The following is an 8,789-nucleotide window of genomic DNA, read 5'->3' on the forward strand; positions in this document are numbered from 1 at the left end:
CATTCAAAACAAAATATAGGAATACTGTATGTCTGAAAAAAAAATTCCAAGTCATTCATGACAAACTTCTCTCAACATGACTAAAAATAACTAATCACGTCACCCTTCCACTTCCTCATATATCAGACTGCAACTTTTTCCTATTAAACCAATTAGCTCTCAAAAATAACAAAGGCCCAACGAAATCATTGCAACATTCAAAACAAAATAAAGAAATATGTCTGAAAAAATAAATTCCAAGTCATTCATGACACACTTCTCTCAACATGACTAAAAATAACTAATCACATCACCCTTCCACTTCCTCATATATCAGAGTGCAACTTTTTTCCCATTAAACCAATTAGCTCTCTAGAACCCATAAGCAAACTATTTTCAAGCCTTTCCATCCGTTTACGTACTGTAGTACCGAGATATTCGTTCACCATTCTACAGTAATGTACGAATAAAAATCATACACAAATAGCAAAACTATCCCCTACCAAACTCAGGCACCTCTGTATTTGAAATACTGTAGGTATCCCCTACCAAACTCAGGCACCTCTGTATTTGAAATACTATAGGTATATTTGATAACAACTCTTTAATACTATATCAAGGACAAATTCACCCTGGATTCCATGAATATTTTCATTAAGCCACCTGTTACCAGATACTGTATTCTAGGTACATACTGTACATGGACTTTTCAAACCCAAACCCACAGCCCATCTTTAAAGTGTATGTACAGTTGGTAAAACTTTAAAAAATATCCTTAATGACTAAAATAAACTATGTTACAGACAGTGTAATAATACTGATGATCTCATAAAACTGTATAGGTTTTATTATGACCATCTTAAGTTGCCAAACACAAGTTTTTCAGAGAAAACCCATTTCATAATTTACCCACATCAGCCAAAAAAACTTGTACATTACTAAAGACACACATATAAGTACTGCATATATCATTATAGGTGAGCAGGCTTGATGATGTATCCTAGAATTGAAAAATCTGGATCAAGATACTGTACAGTATTCGAAATCCAGGATCTAGAGGGTTGTCAAATTCAATCTGAACATTCCTCCTGAATTTAAGATATGATAAGTGACTTACTTATGCCACTTTATAAATCTGTCAAGTCAACAATTCTCCTCCTAAACCAGAGTATGAAGGACAATCAAAACTGTAAAACACTCCATCTACTGCCTCATGTAAGCAGCACTGATTAAATATTCTTATTAGATTGTATAAAACTGTCGAATTAGGATGCAACTACAGTAATGTACAGTTCTGTAATTGCTTACACTGTACAGGACAATACCTTATTGTCAAAATCTGCCAAATAGCATACTATACCTATTCGCTGAACATAGAAAATATCTTAATTGCACACTGATAATTTATAAGAAGCAAAATAAGTGAGCATGTGTATTTCTTCCACCCTAAAAGTTAATTGCACATATTCCAATGGAAAAAGGTAGGAAGGGTAATACATGCGCATTAACAACAGCACTTTTTCTAGTATTTTCTGACAACCAGGATGCCAGTTTATGCAAAGCCCTAAAAGTGAAGACACCCATGTTCTTCTTGCAACCAAAGACTTTGACTTTTGATTGCGAGCGAAGAATCGACTATGAAATACATTTTCAACTGACAATAATGTAACTCAAGTTAGAGAGTCAGAACAAACGATTGCCTAATGAATGCTACAATGCATACTGTACTGTATCGTAGAATTTTATTTCTTTCAATAACTTAATAGATGAGTACATTAGTTCCTACCTTCAGCTCATTTACAAAATAGACTATTTATATGAAATGACTTTCTCTATGTGACAAAAACACCTTTATTTAATCCTTACTCCCTGTACACACTAGAAACAAATTCTGTGAGCACAAACTTTCGCAGCAAGCAGCCACAATAGCGTATAAGTTCCTTTTGATCTTCAAACAAAAAAAAAGGGAGGGGGGGATTTATCTATAATAAACTGGGCTAAATCCAGAACAAACTAACTTTCTTGATAAATAACCTTAGAAAAACAAATTCAAGAAGGGATATGGTAATTTCCAACTCCAGAGAGTTCTGAGCAAATTATTGAATAAGGTGATTTCCCATAGTCCAGTAGAGTAAAAGTATCAAAAACAAGTCTGCTTTGCATGCAAAGAAGTGAGAAAGGGTAGGGAATGTAAGAAATCTGAAATATCCTTCAGTTCAAGGCCAAAATCAGGATATTAATGCACCATGACCAAAGCTAGTCGAATGCTCTGATACAAATAAATATTAATGGGAAAACAAAGACTTCAGCATTAATGGATATAAGATTAAATCATCTCTTTTGCATATACAGGAAAAAATATACATCCCCTTAACCTTGTATAGCAAATAAAAACATGAACACAGTTATTTTTTTTTTCTTTTTTAAAAGATGTCAATTTTGAAACTGCCTTCAAATGGCTTCCTTGGGATTACTATTGTCAAAGAAAAACTTGCCAGTCCAAAGATACCTTACAAGAATTTACATGAAATTCACTTGAAAATGACAATCCTGCCATTCAAAAGGGAATAGAAATAGCGATAAACTAAAGTAACTAAGGTATCTAGTGTCACCACCCAAGGTAACATATTGCAAATAACCATTGTGATGAAACAGAATTTATCCTTAAATTCTTTCGAGAAAAAAATTTGATAAATTCCAAGTTATTATAAAACATTAGTACAGCATCCTTATTCACCACGTTGCCAGGATTTATAATAAAATGCTGGGTCATTTCTATCAAAACAACCTTTCAATATCTTTGAAAGTAATAGTTCTCGTAATACTTCCCAGCACATCAAGTTATTCCAAACTGAACGTCTACCAATGAAGACGCTTCTGGATGGGATAAATCAATGTTTCCAACCCAGCAACAGGTTTAATTGACTGGCCTATGACCAAGGGGTAATGATCATGGCAACACAGTAATGCCGAATACTTAAACACACCCAAGGCACAAATAACTCAACTCCTGAATAAACAAATATGAATCTTTGTCAGTGTCACTGGAATAAATTCCAATTCTGAATTCCAGATTTACAAAAATATCCTGAGGGAAATTCCAAAAATACAACAAAACTTGACACCAATAAATCATGAAATCACAGCCGACGTGAGATCGACCATGTAAACGACATGCGTGAAATGCCATATAAACAACAACATATGAGAGGAAATCCTTCCCACAGCCCTACACACCCATGCCAACTAATCCATAGTTATATCTTATAGGCCTAAATCTCCCCCCCTTCCTTTGTGTTGCACAGTATAATACCAAAATATTACTACTCTCAACCCTTAATTTTGTATAATATACAGTAAACATATCAATTACTGGTATTAACTAAAAATTTATTAAAAATTAAAACTTCCGGTGAATGTCATTTATCTTCATAAAAATCTAAAAAAATACAAAAAAAAGAGAAAAAAAAAATACAAAAAAAGAGAGAGAGAGAGAGAGAGAGAGAGAGAGAGAGAGAGAGAGAGAGAGAGAGAGAGAGAGAGAGAGAGAGAGAGAGAGAGAAGACTTGTTTGAACATACTAGAGCCTCCATTTTTGTGGGACATAGAATTATCCCATATCATACTTGACTATCCCACTTTGTGAGCTCATCAGACCTAGTACATCAGCTTCTAATGACAACATGCAATGTTGCTTACGCCTCCAAGTCACACATGCCTCAGTCAATAAAAGTTTTGACATGCCTATAACAATTAAACCATGTTAGTCATGACAAAACTTAAACTTCAATCCTAACAAAAATTGTCACCAATCTTAATTTTTGAGAAAAGTGTTACATGAATTCACAAATACGTCTACTTTCCTTCTGACAATTCAGCTCGATTCATCATAGTATGAATCAAAAACAAAAACCAAGGTCAAATATTAGTTTCATGCCCACTATTTTCCTAAGTGCATCTCACAATACCAAAACTACCGCCGTCTCAATCAAGCAAATTTTCTATGGAATAACGAAGGCATTAGCAACTATTCTCTTATGAAAACTTAAATACAATTAATGACTGTGATGAAATTCTGGTGGCCGAAAAATTTATACAGTAATTCAGAATTATTTCTGATTTGTATTTAATTAACTTCATCACACAAAATATGTGAAAATACAATTTAAAACATTACATTCATATTACAATTAAAAAAAGGCATATTAGGCTATACAATAAATCAAGACCACAGTAACTACAAAACTGATACATCAGTTTTCCTTGGAACCAAATGACCAATTAAAAAGGGAATTTTGATATCGGCCTACTAACACAAGAAACTCCATTACGGAATCACCAATTTTATAAAGGTCTCTTGGTAGACTAACCTTTGTATTGTATATTGTCTCTATCAGCAACTAGTTGCATGAAAAAAAAATTCTATGGCAGATATAATTCTACACAATACATTATACAGTAGGCCTATTTAGTTTTGCTTTTTGCCAAGTCACAATAATATATACTGTAAACTAATTATACTTGTCAATCAAAACATTGCCCTAACATGATTATTAATTTTAAACACGCCCTTCCCAACATAACACAATCCCCATTTCAGTACAGTATTACCCCATGAAGGAACATTCCACGGATGCAATAAACTGTATTTACTTTAAAGAATCCTTTTCAACATTGCGACTCATATGCTGAATTCATATTAGTTACTAATGTATTTGAAACATGACGGTCTGCAATCAAATGTACGTTATCAACAAAAATATTTGTCCCCCAAACAGAGCTCTGATGGAAGTCCTCACTAATGGCATTGCAATTAAATAGAAAATATTCTTGGCTAGAATTAACAGAAAAATATATTCAGATTTAGTAAATAATCAAAAATTGAAGTTCTTCATTCCGAAATTATCATATTTCGCATATTTCAAAATCCTTCTCAGAATGACGAAAGGTCTAACTTTAAAAATGATAGTTCCTGATAAGCCATGATTATGATAGCCTCAAACCACTTCACCATGTCACATAATAGTAATGTTTATAATTATTTATTTTTTGTAATTTTGGTTAATGTAATTCATCATCAGAGAATCAGGACAGAAACATTGTCCAAGATCCCAAACTAGTTAAGAAGAAACTATAAATAAAAAAGCCTTAGGGAAATTGTATTAGGTTTTCTTCTATCAAACTAATGTATTAATTACCTTTCTACAATTAAACCACAGGAATCGATAATATAACATCCCGCCAGGCACAGCTTCAATCTTTAACCTAGCCAGCCCTAATACTCCAAATTGCCTAAAGCGTACTATGGACTTTCTAGTAGAGCAGGAATCCTCTTCTCCCTTGCATCAGTCTAGAAGTTATGATCATTCAAGACTGTTTGCATCATTTGAAACTATCCTTTCAATTTTGTATATCAACTGCCTGTCCACTAATCCAAGACTAGCTTAAACAAACATGAAGTGACCAAACCTTAACAGAGTATCATAAAAAAATAATAGAGAAATTACAATGTTAAATCGTGAAAGTTTGTAATGGGAGGGTAGTCCATTTATGACTAACAATAATCTAAATGAAATACCAAGTATACAACAATTTCAAAGAATTTCCTTAACAAGCCTGGCAAACAACCTATTAAAAAATATTTTTGGGGATGACTTACTGGATGTAATAGCCTATAAATTACTTACTGAAATTAATAAACCTATATAAAAGTAGAATAATCAATCTGACCAAACCACAAAATAAAATTATTCAACAAGGTTATCCAAAGGCCTAAGCCTATAATAAGACAGCGAGTGAATCTAGGAATAACGCATTTCTTAATTAAAGATTTGAAAATTTTGGGAAAATATGTTGACCAATTACATAACAAATTTCAAGCCCCCACAATGGTTACAGCAGACAGCCCAACCAGAAGCTATAAACTGTAAAGCTAGAAAGCACTTGCTTTGGTCCTTCAAAATAATGAATAATATTCATCTGATAACTTTCTAAAATCTACCAAGCTATATGGTACCCATTGAACAAGATGGGTTTTCAGGTGTCTTTGACAATTAATTTGTTCAATACTGACCTTTATAGTTTATTGTCCAGTCATGATTGGCATATATTCCAAGTACCATGATTAACATCCTAAGACTTATTTAGGAAATCACTAAAAGACCATTCTGAATGGAACCTTTTCAATCCGCCTCAAAACACAAGATTTGTCACTAAGCAGAACAGCGTGTAGTTTCTAACCCTACTAGCAATTCCACCTACCCACAGAGGTAGTATGACACTTGCAAACCACAACATCCATCCTAAGGGCATGGGATATTTGAGCCCAGCACAGGGGCTTGAATGCAAAGTGGCCTTGTTTTCTCATTAGATGGCCACCAACCAGGCAAGCTGAATTAGCTTCACAGGCCTATCCAGACCTGAGCTAATTGCAGAGCCTAATTCCCGAAAAGTTGCACAAGGGAGTTTGACCTGGGTTTTAAAACTATCACGAGGTCAAAACCCAGCCACCTGACCCTCCATAACAAGACACGGTTGCCCTTCGACGACTCCGACAAGGCACGGGTAAAAGGGTAGGGGGTCCAAACATTAATCCAGGTGCACACTGACCTAAGGCATGGCTTGGCAAAGTAGGCCAAATGGAGAAGAGCCACAACACAAAACACGCTCAATGGCTCTTCTTGCTTGAGCCAGGCTGTAACCCTTTTAAAACAAACACTGTAAAACAACATCAAAAACATAATTTCCTTTCCTTTTTAAGGGGTTGCAACAGACATGTGGAGTTTGTTTACATTGAGAGGAATTTGCGATCGAGAGAAAAAAATTACGATACTGAAGAAGGTTAACGTTAACACGTTTGTAGGTTTTCACGTAAGCATTGGGAAATATATCCCAGTGCCGTATGTTAAAGGGGGTGGAAAAACGGGTGATGATAGCCCCTCACCCCCACCCGAAAAAAAAATTGGAATAGGCACACACGGTCAAAGCCTACTACCCCATGGGTGAGAGCAAGCGTATATAAAGTGGCGAAGTTACTATGACACATCCTCTTTAACAATGACTCACTTATTCACAAGGCAGTTCAAAGGCACTCACCAAGAGCCGGTGTCTCACACAATCTCACCAAGTTTTGACTTTTGCATAAAATTCCTGGGAAAGAAAAAACTAAAAAAAAAAAAACTCCACTCGAAAACTTTTGCCACTTTTTTTTATTTTTTGGAAAAGAGGGAACAGGGCCTTAAACACACGGCGTGGCCCCTCCTGCTTTCTTGGAAGTCAGCGTGGGGTTGTGTTATCCCTCTCTGCCAAAAGTTATTTTTAGTCAAAATTCGGCTTTTGAAACTTCCACGGTCATTTTTGCGTGAGGTTCAACACTCGGCAAATGCACCAATCACTACATCTTTTTTTTCAGCGTGACAGCGCCACGACATACCTTAGGAGACATAAATAGCGAAGAGAAGAGATCCACCGCTGCCGTCCGTCGCGACCTCAAGAGTAGAAATTCGATTAATCGTCGAGTCCTTTCATTTTCCTGTTTTTTCGTTTTTGGGTCGAAAGAGTTAGGCGAGGGTCACACACCGCCCTCTTTTTTTTCAAACGCCTATTTCATCACTGCCTGCGTTCTTATCCTTCGGGAAACACACCCACATGATCCAAAACGACACGACGCTCTCCGCTTACCTTGAACCGAGTCACTATGGCGCCTTTCGAATTTTATTTAGATAATTTTTTGTTCAAAAATATTCCGACCGACCGTCCCCCTGACGGCCGCCAACGCAACTACCTCCCGCCCATCTCCGCCACACGCATGATTATCCTTTTCAATTCCAATCTCTGACTTTGTATTATAAACTGTGTGCTTTTTTGAATGGGAAAAACTTTATTCAGAAATATTTGATAACACGTCTTGCGATTTCGGCGGCTGAAATCGAAAGAGAAAGAAATTCTCGGTTGTACGACACTTTTACCCTTTTCCGGCAGCGACATGCGGCCAGCCAGCTGATTTGAGTAAACGCATAAGAACTTCAGCAAATATCACCTGAGACAGTCAATATGCATACGCCTGCATATATACCACACTCACATTAGCATATACGTACTCTCAAACAGCATTTGAACAATAAGCATGACGCAAAACAGGTCGGAATAATGTCGGAGAAAAAAACATAACTTGGCGACCGCGTCTTAGCTCTTTGCGGAAAGGGGGTTTGGGAGTTGACGAGTGGGGGGGGGGGAGGGGGTTTAAGGGGGGAATAATAAATTTTTATATGGCCTCTGTGCCTCAGATAATGGAGAACGCCGGCATTCCATATCAGGTGGGATGGTCTGCCCTCGCTTCGTCTCACCGCCCGTTTCTTTTATTTGATGTTAGAAACGCCTCGAAAAATTTTCAAGTCGCGCCACCATGAATGATTTGTGTATGCATACACATGCCCATACGCATTCTGTATGCAAAGCAGGGTGTGCGACAGCCAAAATTTTTTTAATGACGGTCTATCTAATTAAATTATCAATTCATATTTCCCTTCATAACCGTGCGACTGCACATTGTAAAGCCCGCACAATCCCCGATGTGAACTTGGAGTTTCTGACATCGTCTAAAATTAACCATAATTTGAAACAAAAAACCCTTGGACCCGTTTCTGGGTAGCTGCCAATGCTGCTTCTTTGTGAATTTTGGCTGGCTCTCTCGCCTCAGAACACCAGAAAGTTTTCTGCCAGTGTGTTCTGCCGTTTTTATTAGGTTGCTATCATTTCCTTTCCTAGTTTTTGTGGGGCTGAGCGGCGCTGCTCCACTCGCTGATAGGCCTA

General features: G+C 36.5%; 1 protein-coding gene across 2 annotated transcripts in view; it reads right to left on the reverse strand.

Moving 5' to 3' along the window:
• The window catches only part of LOC137620626 (uncharacterized), a 48,109-nt gene extending 40,206 nt beyond the window's left edge, over positions 1-7,903 (reverse strand). The window contains exon 1 of one of the 2 annotated variants that reach the window (XM_068350923.1): positions 7,411-7,903. The gene's annotated coding sequence lies outside the window, so the exon portion shown is untranslated. The remainder of the gene's footprint in view (positions 1-7,410) is intronic. The other variant, XM_068350922.1, reaches the window with a different exon arrangement.
• Positions 7,904-8,789: the final 886 nt, after the last annotated feature.

The sequence above is a fragment of the Palaemon carinicauda genome, chromosome 27, assembly GCF_036898095.1.
Source record: "Palaemon carinicauda isolate YSFRI2023 chromosome 27, ASM3689809v2, whole genome shotgun sequence".
NCBI classification, from domain to species: Eukaryota; Metazoa; Arthropoda; class Malacostraca; order Decapoda; family Palaemonidae; genus Palaemon; species Palaemon carinicauda.